The sequence below is a fragment of the Arvicanthis niloticus genome, chromosome 16 (genome assembly GCF_011762505.2).
Source record: "Arvicanthis niloticus isolate mArvNil1 chromosome 16, mArvNil1.pat.X, whole genome shotgun sequence".
Taxonomy (NCBI): Eukaryota; Metazoa; Chordata; class Mammalia; order Rodentia; family Muridae; genus Arvicanthis; species Arvicanthis niloticus.
In genome coordinates this window covers 63,950,136-63,967,595 of record NC_047673.1, presented here as the reverse complement: position 1 = coordinate 63,967,595, position 17,460 = coordinate 63,950,136, and positions in this window count along the sequence as shown.

Genomic DNA, 17,460 nt, shown 5'->3' with positions numbered 1-17,460 from the left:
TCTGCCTAGTCCCTAAGACTAGCCTCCTAGCCGAACCACTATTTAGGACATTGGCCACTGGGTGACTTCCCTTCCTTCGAAAGCAATTTACACCCTCCCTCCCACTTAGCTCTAGCAGCTGTCGAAAGCCTGGTACCAGGGTAAATTGCTTCCCGCCGAACTCCGGGAGTTCGTGCTAGCCCCCTGGGTAACCTCGTGACGACCTGGTTACCTAGGCTGTTGGCTGATTTCTTACCGCCTTTCTATCGGGATGCCGATACGTTAGCTCGGTAAGCCTTTCCTGTCACCCAATGGGCACTACATTGTCTTCGGCCGCACCCTCAGACTCCCCACTGGGTTGTCTCCTTAAAAACCTCAGATCTCTAAAATTAACGCCTGCATTGAGGCCTTCCAAATTGATACATCTCTGCAATGAAGTTTGGATCCGGTATCCTCTAGATAATGGTTTAAAATGGCCACCTAATGGCACCCTAGATCCAATTATTTTAAAGGGTCTTCACACATACATACAGCAGTCTGGTAAATGGAAAAGTTCCCTATATCCAATCCTTCATCTACTTTCACTCTAATCTCTCCATGTGTTCTGCCTGTTCTCCCCACCCCAGGTTTTTTTAGCCATCCGCCACTGATCAGAGTAACCATCCTCATGGTCCCAAGAAAGATCTCTTGAGCTCAGAGCTAACCCTTTTCTTCCCTGACCCTCCTTCTAGAACTCCTCTTGGGTGAGACACATCCCCTCTCCTCTTGAGACAGTTTCTCGCAGCTGAGTACCCCAGGCCGGGCCTGGACAGACTGTTCTCTCTTGCAGGAGCACTAGCTCCAAGCTCTAGTCCCTAGTGTGTCTGCCCCAAGGGTCAGTCCGCCACCTGCTGATGCAGGCCTCTTCCCCATTTTGCCTTCTCTGTCATTTGCGACTGGCTGTGACCATTTAGCTCAGCCGGTTTGCCTGAAAAGCAGCGGGTCCAGGACCCTGCTTGCTCCCTTCCCCTCTGTTCCTTAGCTCTGCTCTGGGTCTACTTCTTACATTCTGCCCTGGACCTGTAAAGTGAGTGCAGACTAGCCGCTAAAGGCACTGGGCAGTGACTTCCAGCTGCTAATAGGAAGTCCCACCCAACCGCCACAGCGACCTGACCTGCAACAACTATGCTCTCAGCTGCGGGCCCATAGCCCCAGCTTTCCTATAAAGTGAGTGCAGACCCTAGCCGCTAAAGGCACTGGGCAGTGACTTCTGGCTGCTAATAGAAAGTCCTGCCCTACCGCCACAGCGGACCTGACCTCTGCCCTCAGCTGCGGGCCCATAGCCCCAACCTGCCAGCCATTTGATCGTATGCCACTATTGCCAGCTTTCTTATTCTGTTCCTAGCCAAATGTTTTCCTGCTAATACTAAAATGTGCTTTTCTCTACCTACAGAACCCGCCAAAGCTACTTAAAACTTTCCTATCCTGTCTTAATAGATTTTTACTACTACTATTAAATTCTATTCAGTTACAACCAAACCTTATGGCTCTCAATCTTGTCAAAAGTCTGCTAATACTATATTTAAGTTTGTAGCCGACAGAACTCCCAAAGCCTGTCACAGTTGACCCAAGATGGTTTCAGAAGACTTGGACACCTAGAAGATACAGCCTGGATTACATGCGATGATACGGTCACTAACAAATGCAGTGGGCTAAACTGGATGTTGTGAGTCAAATGACTTGGCTAAACCAAGGTAAGTCATTTCTCATGTCACGCGTATCCATTCCACAGAGAAAAAGCCCTGCGCCTTCTGTGCTTGGAAGCCAAACTGACTTCGCTCAAGAAACTATGGAGACCATGGGAACTGTTGACTAGTGGACTCTGTCATTTTTAAAATAACATATAACTGCTAGATTGTTTATTCTTTCAGACTTCTGACTACATTGACAGCTAAGCTTTCACAGATATTATCTGTTACCTCATTACCTAAATTCAGTTGCCATCAATTAAATGCTTCTTATTTCCTCTTCTTGCTACTCCACTGTCCTAATATCTGAGTTCTTATAAACTCGCCTACCTCTAATAAAACATGCCACTATACGATCCAACAAAGGTTCATCTTAAAGACTGCTTATGTTATTAACTCATGCTGTTATCGCTTTTGTAAACTTACAAACTACAGGAAACCCACTCAGATTTACCTTTCACGGACCAAATAGATGTCATCTGGATAAGTATATCTGCCTAAACTTCCCACTTACCTATTCCAAAGGGTGGGATCCCTCTGGGTTTCAAATGTACATCTTAGAAAAATTTTCTTTCCCCAAATGTACTTAATCTTATTCCCTACATCTTGTCAAGTCCAGGCACATCCAGAACAACTCCAGAGAAGCAACCTCTAGATGCTCCATCTCCTGACACATACACAGCTGCTTCTACTGGACCTGCTCCTTCTGACCTGTCCTCAGATGGCTCCATGGACCCTGGACAGCAGGAAACAGCCAATTCTCCTACGACCGGACAAGCACCCCCATACCCATTCTTCTGTGTTTTGTGTTTCCCCTAGAGATACGTCGCCCCCAATGCCAGCAGGAAGTAGCCAGATATCACAACGTCCCTATTCCTACTTCACAGTCACCTCTTTCTAATTTTTTCTTTTTAATTAAACCAAAACGGTGGAATGTTAGTATTTCGTCTAAACTCCACATCCCCAGTTACCTGGCAATAGCCAGGTATGCTCCTCCCCACAGTTACCTGGCAACAGCCAGGTATGCTCCTCCCCACAGTTACCTGGCAACAGCCAGGTATGCTCCTCCCCACAGTTACCTGGCAACCACCAGGTAGCCTGATCCACTATAAAAGGGGCTGCTTGCCCCCTCCTCTCACTCTTACTCCCTCCTCTTTCTCTTGCTCTCTTCCTCTCTTATCCTCTTGTCTCTCTGTCCCCTCCCCCCTTCCTCTCTCTCCACGTGGTCATGGCCTGCCTCTACTTCTCTCCTCTCCCCACCTTTGCCCTTTCCCCTGAATAAACTTTCTCCCCCTTGGAACCGCATGGTCTGGAGTGGTCTGTTCTGAGCTGCGGTCAGACTTCTTCTTAAAACAACAACAACTATATCTGGTTTCCAGGACTTCCTGAAGTCTCTAAGTTGCTCACTTCTTGGCCTTAATGCTCCTCCAGGCAGAATGGGAAGCTTCACCCATTCTTAGAATACCCTGCTATTCTACATCCTTTGTAACACCATGTGTCTTAACAACGTTTCCTCTAAGGTGAAAGATTTTGATCTGGGAGGAATCTGTTATATAACAGTCCCTATAATGTTTACATGAGGACTCACCTTCTCTCCTGCCTTTAGTTTTGCCACTCAAAGTTCAGAGAAAGACCAATGACATTGTTATCAATTTCTTCTGTGACTTTTGGGCCAAAAAAAAGTAGAATGCCCAACACAATGATAGCATGATCATTACAGTGGTAACCAATTGCTTCCAGTCTGGATTTAAGGCTTGCTACACAACAGAGATTCATACCTAGCATTAGACATGTCAAAACCTCTCACCTGGAGGCCAGTAGGCCCTAGTGAGGAACCATATACTGTATTGACAGTTTCCCTTTAAAATATTCATGTTTCTATCCACAGATTAGTGCTACTCTCAGCCTTGGTCAGAGAAGATGTTTTTTATAGTGAGTTGCTATTAATTCCAATGACTCAGAGCTAGGAACTCAGTTAGCAGGTATTAGGCTCTCTTCTTTAATTGGGACTTCTTTGAGCAAAAAGAATGCCAGTGACTTAGGCAGCCAAAAACCCTTATATCAATGCTGGCTGTTTAGAACATTATACATATAAATTGAGAAAACTACATAATTTTAGGTTATATCTTCAGCTCTTAAAGGTGCAGCTCCAATAATTTTATTTCAAATACTTTATTTCAGGCTTCTGTTATTTTTTTCTGTCATAAAACTTGAAGAAATACATGAACTGGGAATCATTTCAATGTAAAGCAGAGCAAGAGCCCTTTCTCAACACCTAGTGGAAAGACTCCATTGATTGGTGCAAACAAGAAATTACAAATGTATGTCATGCACATTGTATCAACTTTGCACAAATCTTTTTCTAGCTGTTGTTAATAAGTAGCTTAGGATCACTATCTGAACCTGAGAGAAACTGTCCTGTAGAAACATTTATAGAAATATGAGCTTAATCCCAATGAAGAGATTCACTATAGTGTCTTCTGTCTTTCTTTCTCTCTTTCCTTCTTTCTTTCTCTCTTTCTTTCTTTCTTTCTTTCTTTCTTTCTTTCTTTTCATTTCATTTTCAGCATAGTTTGGTAGTAAAGGTCATACTGGTAACATGAAAAAAAGGATCAACCCCATTCAATCATTCCTGCTAGCCCATCTCCATCTCTTCATGATTCTCTGATGACTCAAAAAACTTCTCTTTACCAGGCATTGCAGAGTCAACATACTTGACTGAAATACACATTGGCTACCTGTGCCTTCCTCTCCTTTCTCCATTCTGGTGTTGTCAAAGGACACTTGATTATTTTACAAAATTTAAAAATATACACAGGAAAAACTACCGAACTGTAGCTGCCTGCAGCTATGGGAAACCAGGTTCTCCTGAGAGGAAGCCTGGGAGAAAACGGGAATGGAGGGCGAGAGAAACCTGGGGCCAAGACAAAGTATTCTGGTCAAGGCCCCAAGTTTAATATTTTGCTTTCACATATAAAGGGTAATCCCCACCCCCCAGAGTTTCTTCTAGGTTCAGTCCAGGGGCTGGGTAAGGGATAGCAGTGTCAAGGTGTCAAGGCTAGCTCAGCAGGCAGGCCATTCTTCTTAGCTCAGGTAGCAGACTCCAAGGCACCAATGCTGGTAATGCAATGCATTTCAGGTCCTACTGTTGCTTGGTCTATTATGATGAAAAGGCTTGCAGGCCTACTCAGGCCTGGGGGAAGGGCAGAGTTCCCCCCTTAATTTTGTAAGATGGCAGTGCCAATATCTAGACGGGGCACAATATTTTATCCTGTGTAGGGTCTAGAGTGGCCAGGTGACCGTGCCTGGCTTAGGTTGGTGCTTATATTACTCCTATGTTACCCGTCATTGAGGAAAACATACATAGAATATTGTTGTATGCCTCTGCCTTAGGTTTATAGGAGCTAAAAATTACTCCTATAATTACCTGTCATTGAGGAAAACATACATAGCATAATGATGTATGCCTCTGTCTTAGGTTTATAGGAGCTCAAAACACTCTTATATGTCATTGACTAACCGGCCATCATTGGCACACTCTTTAGACCCAGACCACATTCAGACCAAAGGACATGTGGGCATGCACTAGATGCAGTTCTTCACAGTGATGTGTAACTGTCATGATGAATAGTTGAGCTTGCTGAGAGTGATCCTGTGTGAGGGCAACCAATCTGCTTAAAATACAAGGTTCAAAGGTTAAAAGCAACATGATTATCCAATCAATGTAGAAAATAAGGTTGGAAGTGGAAGTATTTCAGTATCTAATCCAACTGCTAATTAGCAGGGATCAGACACAAGTCTAGCCACCAGGTATACAGTGGGTGGCTTTAAGTAATGATAAAAAAAAAAACACTCTCCAGTAAGAGTGGAGATTATATGCCAAGTTAAATCAGCTGGTTGATAAAGATTTTGAGCCATCTTTATCATTAGAATCATAATTATTAGGCTCAAGATCTGTGTCCACTTGACGACCAGTTTTTCAGGCAGCCATCAGGCTCCAATTTCTTTTTTTGAAAATGTACACTGACCCACAACCCCAAATTAGAACAGGATTGGGACCACACCAAGTATTAGTTAAGGGGTCTCTCCACAAGACCCTGGCAAATGAGCTAGAAGTAACTGGATGCCAGACTGCAGACTGACCTTTAGCATCAATTTGCAGAAAATTTTAAACAAGACAAAAGCAAGGTGTGCTTTTGGTGACCTTGTAGGGTATAATTCCCCTCTCAAGTTTAAAAAAGCATTTTTTTTTTTTAGAATTACCTGTAAAACCAGGGAAGAAACACCATTAGCTGTTTTCCCCACATTTAGAGAGTTATGAAAATGTTATTTTAAAGTTCCATAACCTCTCTTTCACAATTTCTTGTCCTTGAGGATAAGGAAATATCAGTAATATTAAATTGTCAACAAAACATCTCCAATGTTTGACTGTAGCCAAATAACTATAATAGCCAGTTCCATTATCTATCTTAATCTGATATGGAACACCAAGCACAGGAAAATAATATAGGCAATAACTAATTATATTTTTAACTGCTTCTCTTGTTAAAGTAGTTGCAACTAGAAAGCTCAAAAGGCATCAAGTCACATGTAATATTTTAATTTTTTAAATAAAAAATGAGTAACATCTATTTATCAAAATTGATTACATATAAGTCCTCAAGGCTTAACACCATTATGAAAAAATTGAAGATATTGAGAACAAGTTTTTGTAATTTAACTTGCACACCTTTTAGAAATGCCAAATTATTGTCTCAAGCTATTATTATTTTGATGTTGTAAAGAATAAGACTGTATGGCCAATTATTTTTGAAAGGCCTAGAATGTCTAGTATACAAATCTGTTCTGGCATTGCCCTAGGATTCAGGCAATCCAATGAGCTTTTAAATGTCTTATAAAGTTAAGAAACAGTACATGTTTTGTAAATTAAGCTGTATTTTTATAAATAAAATTTGAGAATTAGGTATATCTAAAAAAGAAACAATTTTAAGCAATTATAAATCATGAGCCATATACTGGCTATGAGTATATAAATTGAAAGCTTGATTTTTTAGCATTTCAAACGGTGGCTACAACACATAATTTAATTGTGTTGAAGCAGGGAAAACTCAAGAAAATAAACATGTGATTTAATTACATATACTGTCTTATCAACAGATGAGACATCTGTAAATATGGTAAATACAAAGCAAACATCTTTTCTATGGTCTGCATGCATAATAAATTTTTGGAAACATAAAAGCATGCATAGAGAAAAATTGTAACAAATGATTATCAAATTTGTCTAAAATGTTTGTCATGTAATAAGCCAAATATCATTATTTTTTAATAACCAATTTAATTGCTATTTGGAATAAGGAATAAACCTTTTATCCAAAATGCTTTTAGGATTCTATTATATAATCTTATATTAACACAATTATAATTTTATAATAAGATGTTTAAACTTTAATTGTAGATGAAGAAAGATGAATTTACATTAATGGTTTCTTTTTCCAAAGGGCTGCTGTGGGCATATGAGTAGTAATAACGCAAACAGCCAACAATTTTTTATAGTCTATATAATTTATCTGTTGATAACTAACAGCTTACTCTACTTTCAGCAAAGCTATCTCTCTTTATAGTTAATTGTCAAGTGGAATTAGGACTTGCATCCCTTTGAAAATATCAAATAGAGGTTTAAATCCTCCTATGGTAAGCTTAAGATAAGATTTTAGCCAATTAATATCTCTTAACAACTTTTAAAAATCACTAAACGCAAATCAAGATGAAAAGCAAATCATTTATTTTCTTTTTGCATGTCCACTTACAAGCCAGAAGAGGGTGCTAGATCCCACCACAAATGGCTGTGAGCCACCATGTGTTTGCTGGGAATTAGATTTTTATACTTTTAATTATAAGTCTAGCCTTTAACGGCTGAGCCATCTCTCTAGCCCCAACTATCTTTTATTAGAATTTTCTGTGCCACAATCTGTTTAAGATATAACTGAGGTCTCAAATATTGAAAAGATACTGCCTTTGAATCTTTTCTGTAGCAACCAGTAATTCAAAATTTTTAAAGCTCATTATATTGGAGCAAACGCTTGCAGAAAAATTTCTTCAGAGAGATCCGCTAATGTATCACACAATGAATAATATACACTAAAAGATTTAAACTCTCAATTTTTTGTATTAAAGCAACAAATATATATATGTAAAGCAATTAACCATTCTTTGAGGCAAACATTTCTAACAACATCACTTCATGGGATCTCAAAAATTACGAATAAATTTACTGACTGCAAACCTCCCACCTTTACCAGAAATGTAAAGGAATGGTATAAAAACATCTTTTATATCTATAATAATTCTATAAGCATTTGCTGAAATAGCAGCTGGAGTAGGCAAGTTAGGCTGTAATTCCCCATTAGTTTCATAAATCTGAAGTTTGAACTTTGTTTTGAATTAATTCAATAACCAATCTTTTTAGCTGAGTGAGAATATCAGATAAAAGCCAACCTGATTCTCTAATAATTGTTACATATATTAGAGGAACCAAAAGCATCTCATTTTTAACAACTTTGGAAGAAAGCAGACGCAAAGAAACTAAGACAAATTGAACAAATTTTGTCAGCAGGTACAGTTATAACTCATGGAGGAAAGAAAGCATAATTTTAATGTCTCCAGCATAATCATAACTCTCGGCCCACAGACTGTTGTAAAGTCTTAGATTTATCCCTCCTCCCTCAAGAAGCAAGGAAGGCAAAAGACAAATTCCAGTAAACACATTTCTAGGACCTGGTCATGAAGGCCCAGGACAAAAGGAATGTTTGACACCTACCTGAGCTTCTGCAGAGCTTGGTCTGCATTGTCTTAATTCAAATGTAAATGCTCTTAATCTCTGGTCTGTTTTCTGAGGCCTGGCCCTTTTTGTAGGCCTGAACTGCACTGCAGGTTTTTTTGTTTTGTTTTTTTTTTTAACTTTAATATAACTCTACATGCTGTATCTTTTTCTCTAAAACATGGGCAAATCAAAAAATCTCAAACTCACAACTGAACTACCAACTATAGCCAATGGAATATTGGCAGTTTAACTATGTTTTTAAGCCTCTTGTGCAACATTAGAGTATAACCATAATTTTGAGAAACAAACCCAATTTGTAATGATGTAAACAATCTATTTTCTCTAAAACCAACACCAAGTAGATTAACTTCATGTTACAAAGTTTTGCTGCCAATTTTTATATATGAATACATGATATTGAAGCTTTTAATATCTCACTAAAGAGACATTGTTTCTAAATCTTATCTTTGTACATATGGTTTCTGAATGACTCTAACCCTGAGTTACCAATCTTATGCCAACCTTTTTTTATTTACCAAGGTAGTAAATTTTTAATCATATCCAATAACTCATAGGCCAATAATCTATGAACAAGATATGTAGAACATATTTATACCTTAAAACCAATTAGAAACAAAAATGAATTGACAACACATCTTATATATTTAAACCATACAAAATTTCTCGCTTTTTCTAGTTGTAATTTCAAGAGAGAAGCAACTTGTCACAGAGATTTTTCTATGACAAACAACTCTTAACTCCCTTATTGAATCCAAAAAAACCTGCTGGTCCCTTTAAAAGCAGTTTATACCAACAATCAACTGTTACAAAAGCTTTTCCAGCTCAGCTCAGCTCTTAGCTACAGGTGTTAAGCAAACTTATCAGCCGCTGCTCTGCATATTAAAACTGCCTTTGAAAACCAAGTTAAACTAGACCAAGGGTTGGATCAAGCAATTTTAACAATCTTTTGAACATTAAACATAGAACACCACAAAAAGACCACCAATCATTCACAATGAGACACTAAATGAAAATTTAATGGGTCCCATGAAAAACTAATAAAATAAGGGCTCTGTCGATTCCTTCTCCCTAACCTGAGTAGCTGAAGCTGCCGCCTTCAGGGTTTGCCAACCAGAGGCCCAGTTAATCAGTTAACAAAGATGTGCACCCGTGTGAAAGTTTCTCCTTTTCCCCACCCCAGCTTATATAATCCCTAAATCCCTGAGCCACATGGTCGATGCCCCTGTCTCCTACACTGAAACATGTGTTGGCCTGGAATGTTCCGCCATTAAACTACCTCATGTTCTTGCAGCAAGTTGGTCTCTCATGTGTCCTTTGGGTGCGCTCCATCCTGTGACTCGAGTGGGGTCCCCTTCCAGGGGTTCATGAGTCTTTCATTTTGGTGCATTGGCAGGGAACTCGTCCAGGGTTTGCGCGACCACCCAAGACCTCCGAAGACCCCTTGGAGGTGGGCTTAAGTCTGTGTGTCTCTGTGAGTGAGCTGTGTTTGGGTGCGGTGCTGCTTCTGGTTTCTGGCTTCTGGTTCTGGTTTCTGGCTTCTGGTTCTGGATTCTAGCAGCTGCCATTGTGGGACTGTGAGGTCCAACAGCCTCAGGCTGCAAAATCTGGGGGATGCCCCAGTGGAAGGGGGTCAGGATAGCCTGACTGCCCATTTTTTTAATAAAGGAGATGGAGTGCTCCTCCTACAGGGGAAGGTATGAAGACCTGCCCCATCGGAACTTACATTTGGCTGACTACATAAGACTAAATGTGGGATAGTGTATTTGGTGGTGATAGGGTCTTGTGTTCTTATCCTGTTTCTGTACTTTCTGTTTGTTGAGATGGGACAGGCTGTGATGACCCCTTTTTCTTTGTCTATGGACCATTGGTTAGACATTAGGGACAGAGGACGTAATTTGTCAGTAGTTGTAAAAAAGGAGCCTTGGCGGACCCTTTGCACCTCTGAGTGGCCGACTTTCAATATGGGATGGCCATCTTGAGGGATTTTTGATTTACCTACCATTAGAGCCATTAGGGCAATTGTTTTTCAGGAAGGACCAGGGTCGCATTCAGATCAACAACCTTACATCACTGTGTGGGAAGACTTGGCTCATTACCCACCTCTGTGGGTAGAGCCTTTCCTCCCACCTCACCAACCAAGCTCCTGGGTCTTGGCTGTGTGAGAGGGCTCCACAGAAGGAAGACCAAAACCACAATGGAATGAAGAAGGCGAGCCCAGCACCCTGCCAGTGTCTATTTCAAAGATATACCCTGATATAGAGGAACCCCCCTGAATGGCCTACTCTCCTGCCCCTGCCTTACCCCCCCCCAGCTACCCAACCTGCACCCCAGCCCTCAGCCCCAGCACTGGCCTCAGCCTCCGGGGCTGCAGGACGGCCCTCAGTGGATACTAGGAGCCGACATGGAGCCACTCCTGAAAGACCTGACTCCACCATGGTGCTGCCCCTTAGGGCGGTCAGTCTGCCCCCAACTAGTGAGAATGAGCTACAGCTTTTTCTATTGGCCTTTTTCTTCCTCTGATCTCTATAATTGGAAAGTTAACCATCCTCCTTTTTCAGAAAATCCTGTGGGACTCACAGGCCTGATAGAGTCTCTGATGTTCTCCCACCAACCCACATGGGATGACTGTCAGCAGCTCCTGCAGACACTGTTCACTACCGAAGAGAGGGAGATAATGATGGTCACCCACCACTCAGGCTGCAATAGACAAGGGGTTTCCCTTGACCCATCCTCTGTGGGATTACCACATGAAAGGAAGCGGGTAGGGAACGGCTGTCCATTTACCGCCAGACTCTTGTGATAGGTCTCAGGGGGCAGCAAGAAAGCCCACCAATTTGACAAAGGTAAGAAAAGTCATGCAAGGAGCAACTGAACCTCCCTCTGTGTTTTTAGAAAGGCTCATGGAGGCTTACCAGATGTACACTCCTTTTGACCCTATGTCAGAGGGACAGCGAGCTTCCTTAATCATGGTCTTCATTGGACAGTCCACCCTGGACATTAGAAAGAGGTTACAGCACATTGAGGGATTGTAAGATTGTACAATCAGAGACGTGGTAAAGGAGGCTGAGAAAGTGTATCATAAGAGAGAGACAGAGGAAGAGAAACAAGAGAGAGAAAACAAAGAAAGGGCTGAGGATGAAGATAGAAGAGAAAAGAGACAGGAAAAGAACCTAACAAGGATACTGGCTGCAGTGGTAGGAGAAGGAAGGCGGCAGGGAACTGGTAGGGCTAGAAAGACAGGAAACCTGGGTGACAATAGAAGGCAGGGGCCAAGGAGACCCAAAAGAGACCAACTACTACTAGAGAGAGACCAGTGTGCATACTGCAAAGAGAAGGGCCATTGGGCCTGAGAGTGTCCTAAGAAGAGAGAGACCAAAGTGCTGTCCTTAGAAGATAATAAAGATTAGGGAAGTCAGGATTCAGTTCCCCTCTCCGAGCCTAGGGTAACCTTAAGAGTAGAGGGGACCCCTATAGATTTTTTTGGTGGACACAGGAGCAGAATATTCTGTGCTTTAAAACCTCTGGGAAAGGTACAAGATAAAAAGACGCTGGTGATTGGGGTGACAGGACAAAAAACATATCCATGGACTACCAGCTCTCCTCAACCCCGCTACCCTGCTACCTGAAGTCGATGAGACCCCAGTACATCAGTGTGAAGAGATACTGGCTGAAGAAACAGGGACCTGGTCAGACTTGACCAACTAGCCATGGTCTGGGGTGGAGACTTGGTTCACTGATGAAATTAGCTTCGTGGTAGAAGGTAAGCGAAGGTCTGGGGCAGTGGTAGTGGATGGAAAGACTGTCATTTGGGCTAGCAGCCTGCCAGAAGGAACTTCGGCACAAAAAGCAGAACTTATTGCTCTGATCCAAGCCCTAAAACTGGCAGAAGGGAAGTCTGTAAACATTTATACTGATAGCCGATATGCTTTTGCAACAGCCCATGTCCATGGGGCAATTTACAGACAGCGTCGGTTGCTGATGTCTGCAGGCAGAGATATTAAAAATAAAAAAGAGATTCTTGATTTACTAGAGGCTGTCCACTTGCCACGAAAGGCAGCAATCATCCACTGCCCAGGACACCAGAAGGGGACTGGCCCTATCGAAAAGGGAAATCATATGGCAGATCAGATGGCTAAAGAGGTGGCACAAGGACCAATGATTCTAATAGCTAAGGCAGGGCCCTGGCAGGATGAGAGGGCCCTGGAAAAGAGAGTCCTCACAGAAGAAGAGGGGCTGGAATACCTGACCAGTATGCACCACCTCACCCATCTAGGGGCCAGAAAAATGATAGAGTTAACCAACAAATCCCCTTACCACATTCCTAGGCTCCAAAAGACAGCCAAAGATCTGTTAAGAAACTGCAGGGCGTGTGCCCTCACTAATGCCAGATTCAGCAGGCATAGTGGGGGAAAGCGCCTACAGGGAGATCAACCAGGAACTTATTGAGAGGTCGATTTCACAGAAGTCAAACCAGCCTGATATGGCAATAAATATCTTCTAGTTTTCATAGACACTTTTTCAGGGTGGGTTGAGGCATTTCCCACCAAGAAAGAAATAGCAAACATAGTGGCCAAGAAGATACTGGAAGACATCCTCCCCGATTTGGAGTACCTAAGGTAATTGGGTCAGACAATGGGCCTGCCTTCCTCGCCCAGGTAAGTCAGAGACTGGCCAGACAACTGGGGACAAATTGGAAATTACATTGTGCTTACTGATACCAGAGCTCAGAACAGGTAGAGAGAATGAATAGAACTATTAAAGAGACCCTTATGAAATTGGCCATTGAGACTGGTGGCGTGATTGGACAGCCCTTCTCTCCCTAGCCCTGTTCCGGGTACGAAACACACCCAGACCTTTGGGACTAACAGCCTTTGACATACTGTTCAGTACATAGCTGCCTCTGTTTGAAACCCTAGAGAGTGTGACATGTCCTGATGACAATAATTTTATACCTTCCACCCACCTTTTAGCCCATTTAAAGGCCCTTGAGATGATCAGGAGAGATATTTGGGAACAGCTGAAAGACACTTACACAGCCGGAGACCCTGCAGTTCCCCATCAGTTTGAGATTGGAGATGCTGTCCTGGTACAGAGACACCAGACGGGAAATCTCAAGCCACGGTGGAAAGGACCCTACCTAGTACTGTTGACAACCCCAACCGCCATTAAGGTGGAAGGGATCCCCACCTGGGTACATGCTTCACATGTCAAAAGGGCCCCTCCTGAAATTAGTCCAGATGAGTGGATTTTGGAAAAGACTAATAATAATCTTAAGTTGCATTTATGTCATAAATGTAATCCTGAGTCAGGACAGCAACCCCCATGCCCCGATGTGACAAACCTGGAAGGTAATTAATGAAGAAGGAAACACTGTGTGGTCAATTACTGCTATGCATCCTCCGTGGACTTGGTGGCCAGATCTTACACCTGATATCTATAAGTTAGCAGCTGGATCACTTACCTGGGATCTTCCAGACCACACAGACCTATCTAAACCACCCACTGAAAGACAGTGTGTTCCTAGCGGGATAGGAAGCACACTTGGGTGCTCAGGGCAGTTCTACCGGGCTAATCTCTGGTCCTCAGGATTTTATGTTTGCCCCAGTCAGGGCCACAATTGGAAGTTTTGACACAAGTGTGGGGGGACTCTGTTTTTTATTGTGCTGCATAGGGATGTGAAACCACCAGTGAGGCTTACTGGAACCCTACTTCCACATGGGGCCTGATTACGGTAAAGAGGAACAGCAGCTATGATAAGTCTAACCAAGGAGAGAGAGAGATAGTTCTAAATATCCTGAGAATGGGTGCGGATACGGAAATAGTCCCAATGGAGCCTGTAAAAACAGCTACTGCAACCCCATAGTTATAAGATTCACTAATGCAGGGAAATGAGACCATCAGAGTTGGCTTAAGAGAAACAACTGGGGATTGCATATAGATGCTGCTGGAAAAGACCCTGGGTTAATTTTTTAAATTAAGTTGAGCCTAGAAAACCTCCCTCCAATGCCTATAGGACCTAACAAAGTCCTTCCTGAACAGGGCCCCCCTAACAAGTCCCTTACTCTAACATCGGTCCAACCTGTGCCAGTGACTGCTGGTCCTTATGATTTTACCCCTCACAAGGCCCCTGGATCTTAACCATACCACCTGATCCTTTGACGGGACGGAGACTATTTAATTTGGTCATTGGAGCCTTCCACGCTTTAAATAATACAAGTCCAGACTCTACTAAATCTTGCTGGCTGTGTTTAGCGACAACACCCCCATATTATGAGCGAATCGCTATGAACGGTGCCTTTAATAACACCACTTCCCATTGCTCCTGCACTTGGGGAACTGAGAGAAAACTAACTCTAACTGAGGTATGGGGTCAGGTTCAGGAATCTACCTAGTTACCCCACCGGCCTCCCACAGACATCTGTGTAATCAGACAGTCTTTCATCCTAAAACATCTAGCACCTATTATTTGGTACCAGGACCCAACCAATGGTGGGCTTGCAGTACAGGACTCACCCCTTTTGTGTCTACAAGTGTATTCAAACCAACTACAGACTTTTGTGTGCTTGTGCAGCTGGTACCCAGAATTTACTATCATGCTGTGGGTAATTTCAAAGATAAATTCGATATTAGGCCAAAAATATACAAGAGAGAGCTTTTTCCCCACCCTGAGCTTATATAATCCCTAAATCCTTGAGCCACGTGGTCGATGCCCCTGTCTCCTACATTGAGACACGTGTCAGCCCGGAACATTCCACCATTAAACTACCTCGTGTTCTTGCAGCAAGTTGGTCTCTCGTGTGTCCTTTGGGTGCGCACCATCCTGTGACTAGAGTGAGGTCCCCTTCGGGGGTTCAGGAGCCTTTCAACACATGGATATTGGCATGCCAAGGGACAAACAAAGAAGGCAGAATTATGGATACTACTCAGTGCTCTGCCCTTTTTTGTTTTTCAAATTCTTTTAAACCCAGTTCCTCTCCTCTAAGGATGCCTTTCTTGGGCCTGCCAAATACTCTCCTTTCCCCAACTCACTGTCACCCCCTAGATGAGTTTAGCATCGGGTCAATGCTCACTCAATTCTAGACACGTATCCACCTTACTCACACTTCCTGTAAACACAGCCATAACTTAGCTAGCATCAATGCTGTTCCCTGTTTACCTAGTGCTCCGGATACTCTACTTTTTCTTCCATTTTCTGTGGAGCTCCACCAAGACAGTGTTCCTATGCTCGTCTTCTCTTCTCAGGTTCCATGAGTGGGCACCATTCTGTAACTGCCTGCAGCTATGGGAAACCAGGTTCTCCTGAGAGGAAGCCTGGGAAAGAACGGGAATGGAGGGCGAGAGAAACCTGGGGCCAAGACAAAGTATTCTGATCAAGGCCCCAAGTTTAATATTTTGCTTTCACATATAAAGGGGAAGCCCCACCCCCCAGAGTCTCTTCTAGGTTCAGCCCAGGGGCTGGGTAAGGGATAGCAGTGTCAAGGTGTGAAGGCTAGCTTAGCAGGCAGTCCATTCTTCTTAGCTCAGGTAGCAGACTCCAAGGCACCAATGCTGGTAATGCAATGCATCTCAGGTCCTACTGTTGCTTGATCTATTATGGTGAAAAGGCTTGCAGGCCTGCTCAGGCCTGGGGGAAGGGCACACCAAACCTTCAACAAGTGGTACCAGTCTAACTGAATAGCTACATGTAGACATCCAATAAAAATAGATCCATATCCATCACTCTACACAAAAAAATCAATTCTAAATGCATCAAAGATTTCAATATAAGACAAGATATCCTAAATATGGTACAAGAGACAGTGAGGAATGGGCTTGAAGTCCTTGGTACAAGAAAGGACTTTTTGAATGATCCCTGATAGCACAGGCCTTAAGATCAACAGTTAATAAGTGAGACATTATGATGTAAAAAGCTGAAGCAAAGGCTGCCATTATTCTTAGCCTACAGGGTAGGAAAAAATTTTTATCACTCAAGTATCTGACAGAGGGCTAGAATGCAGTATGTACAATGAACTAAAAATCTGAACATCAAAAGAACAAACAGCTCTATTAAAATGGGATATAAACACAAAAAGAGGAGTCTCAAATAATGAAACACAGCTGTTTGAGAAACATTACAAGCCATCAGGATGATGGATATTGAAACTACTCTGATACTGCATTTCTCTAATGGCTAACGTTTCTCTCTGTTATCTCAGCCATGTGAGTTTACTTTATGGAGAATTCTCAGTTAAGCTCTGTGCCCCAGTTTTAATTGCATTAATTGTTTTTTGAGGCCTAATTTCTTGAGTTCCTTATATATTTTGGGTATTAGCCCTCTATCACTTGGGAAATATCATTTATTAGCTGTTGATCTTACTGTTCGTGCTAATGCTATTCTGTTTAGAAAGTATTTTTCTGTGCCAATGAATTCAAGACTATTTCCCACTTTCTATTCTATCGGGTTCTATGTACCTGGTTTTATGTTGAGGTCTTCAATCCATTTGGAGTTGACTTTTGAGCAGGGTTGTAAGTGTGAATTTATTTGCATTCTTCTACATGCAGACATCCAGTTTAACAAGCACCAAAAGTTGAAGATGGTGTCTTTTTATCCAGAGTGTATTTCTGTCCTCTTTATTTAAAAACAAATAAAAAACAAAAACAAAAAAAAAACTAAGGTGTTTATAAAACTTAGGTCTAGGTTTTTCATTTATTTCCATTGATCAGTATGTTTGTTTTTGTACCAATGCCACGTTGTTCTTTTGTTACTATAGCTCTGAAGTGCAACTGAAAATTGAGTATGGTGATACCTCTAGCAGTTCTTCTCTTACTCAGGATTGTTCTACCTACACTGATTTTTTTTTCATGTGTGTGTGTGTGTGTGTGTGTGTGTGTGTGTGTGTGTGTGTGTTTTCAGAATGCCAAAGAATAACA